Genomic DNA, 3,218 nt, shown 5'->3' on the forward strand with positions numbered 1-3,218 from the left:
TCTAGGATTGTCCTGATTTATGAAAAATTGTGCAATTCCCTGAAAACGAAGATATAAAGACATTCAGCTAACCCTATGTTACCCTGAAAAAAACTAACCTTTTGTTACTTTTTTTTTTGCGGGTGAAAAAAAAAGTAACAAAAGGTTAGTTTTTTTCAGGGTAACATTGTTACTTTATTAATAGGTTGGTCCAAAATGAATCTAAATTTCCATATCCAATTATAACGGAAAACTAACGTCCACACGTGTGGGCGTTTGCATATCGCCCACATGCCTCCATCACCACTCATTTTGTCACGTATGAACATATGACATCAGCAGAAAAAAAAATTTGGTTTTCGTCTTAAAAATGTTTTATCTCCTAATTAAAAAAGCGAATTAAAAATTCATTTTCACCATTAAATCCGTCTCGACGAGGTCTTCAAAACTAGACCCCATGTTGATATGTTTCAACGAAATTTTTTTTGCCCAAAAGTTGCCATGATATTTACACTGAAGTTGCCATGATATGTTTCAGCTATTTTCTTCTACATTTGAAACTAAATTTTGACATATTATAAAACGGGAAATTAAGAAACTAGACTTGACATGCACCATAAATTAAAATTGTCATGATACATGCACTTAAAATTGCCATGATTCATACAAAAAATATTTTCATGGTCAAAGTACTGGAATTGCCATCATCGAAAAACTAAAATTGCCATGATTCATACAGAAGATTGCAGCCAACCGCCTCACTCCACTCCGGGTGTGCGCCCAAGCTCCAGGCATCTCACACCTCCTGTTCGCGGATGACACCTTATTGTTCTTTCGTGCTAATGGAGAGGAGGCTGCCCAAGTCAAAGAAGTTCTTAGTACATATGCTAGAGCTACGGGCCAGCTCATAAATCCTGCCAAGTGCTCTATAATGTTAAGCCCCAAATGTTCACAAGCTAACAAGCAGGAGGTCATGCACAACTTGGACGTGGTGAATATGAACTTTGAGGAAAAATATCTTGGCTTTCCAACGCCAAGTGGCCGCTTTTCAAAAGGGAAACTACACAATCTTCAGCAACAACTGACAAAGAGAATTATACAGTGGGGAGAATTGATGTCCCAAGCAGGACGTGAGGTTCTTATTAAGGCGGTGGCGCAGGCCCTACCCACCTTCCTAATGAGTTTGTTTAAATTTCCTAGAAGCACCTGCGATGATTTGGGGCGGATGATTCGTAGCTACTAGTGGGGCGCGTACAGAGGCAAGAGGAAAACCCACTGGAAATCTTGGGACTCAATGCTGAGGCCCAAATCGGCTGGGGGTATGGGAGGGACTTCAGACTCTTCAACCAAGCAATGTTAGCTCGGCAGGCATGGCGTATTTTGGTCAACCCGGAATGTCTTTGTACACGCGTCTTGAAGGCAAGGTATTTCCCTAATGGACGATTAGAAGATACTGTTTTCACTAGCAACGCGTCGCAAACTTGGCAGGCCATTGTGCATGGGTTGGAATTGCTGAAGAAAGGCTTAGTCTGGCGCATCGGTAACGGGCAGTCGGTCCGAATTTGGCGAGACTCCTGGATACCACACCCTGTTGGTCGGCCACCAATTACCCAACAGGGAAGGTGCCGTCTCCGCCGAGTCTCAGAGCTACTAGACGAGCATGGTGCATGGCGCGGAACCCTACTTCAACAGTACTTTTTGCCCGTTGATGTTCAGGAGATACTAAAGATTAAAGCGTCCCCTCGGCTGGGGCCAGATTTCCTTGCATGGGGTGCAAAACATACTGGTATCTTCACCGTACGTAGCGCGTACCGGCTGGCGCTTGAGGAAAAGCTTCGTCCCTCTTCAGTCGCAGCGAGCAGGGCACCGGACAGGCGACGTGCCGTCTGGGCATTATTATGGAGGTGCCCTGCTCCTCCTAAGGTGCGTGTGTTTGCATGGCGTTTGGCTACTAACTCCCTTGCCACATGGTCTAATAAATTCAGTCGACACATGGAGGTTACTGATATATGCCCATTATGTGGTCTCGAGCGTGAGGACACTTTTCATGTGTTTTGCAGGTGCCCTCGGGCGGTGCATTTGTGGCGGACTATGGCGGAGGTGTGGAGTATACCGGACATCGAGTCAGTCCGTAACACCGGCCCAGAGTGGCTCCTGAACCTAATTGCAGAAAGCAATGAAGGGGACCGGCTGCGCCTGATTATGCTGTTGTGGAGATGTTGGCATGTGCGCAACGAGATCACTCATGACAAACCGGTGCCGCCTGTGGAGGTATCCCGTCGCTTTTTGCAGAGCTACGTAACCTCACTGCTTGGGATCCAGCAGTATCCGCAAGGAGATTGGGACAAAGGGAAGATGACCATCCAACAGGAAGGTGCAGAACAACCTATATCACATGTGGGAGGTGTGCCACGAATAGTCCACAAATGGAGTCCCCCACCCGCCAACTGGACGAAGCTGAATGTCGACGGCTCCTTTTCCCATGATGACGGGAGGGCCGGGACGGGAATGGTGCTCCGTGACCAGGAAGGGGCCATTATTTTCTCCGTGTGTCGCTCGCTATGGTCTTGCCCGGACCCTCTACATGCCGAGCTGGCTGGGTGCATGGAGGGCATAGCTTTGGCCCTCCAATGGACGGAGTTGCCGTTTATCGTCGAGTGCGATAGTCTGCAGGCAGTGCAACTGATCAATGCCTCAGGACAAGACCGCTCGCAGTATGCCATGGTGGTCTCGGAAGTGAAGCATCTTATGAGTGAAAGGGAGTGTCATGTTATTCATATTTCTCGAGAGCAGAATAATGTAAGCCATGAGTTGGCGAACTTTGGAAGGACGGAGGACCGTACTGTGGTCTGGCTCCGCTTCGGCCCGGACAATATCCCTAGCTTGTGTAGGGAGGACCTTCTTGGCTCTTGAGTAATACAAATCCCTTTTACCCCGCAAAAAAAAACTTCAGTGTAAACATCACGGTAATTCATGTGCAATAGACACGGAAACTTTTAACCAAAAAAATCATCGAAATATATTGATATGAGATCTAGTTTCGAAGATCTCGTCGCGAGGGATTTAATGATGAAAACGGATCTTCAATCGGATTTTTATTTAAGAGATAATACATTTAAAAAAAGAAAATTCAAAAAAAATTCCACATGCATGCATGCGGTGATATGGCGTAGTCTGTGTGCTAAACGGCGTGTGGGCGGGTTTGGCTCCCACCACATGTGTGGGCGTTAGCGTTGTCC

Source organism: Triticum dicoccoides, chromosome 3B (genome assembly GCF_002162155.2).
Source record: "Triticum dicoccoides isolate Atlit2015 ecotype Zavitan chromosome 3B, WEW_v2.0, whole genome shotgun sequence".
NCBI lineage: Eukaryota > Viridiplantae > Streptophyta > Magnoliopsida > Poales > Poaceae > Triticum > Triticum dicoccoides.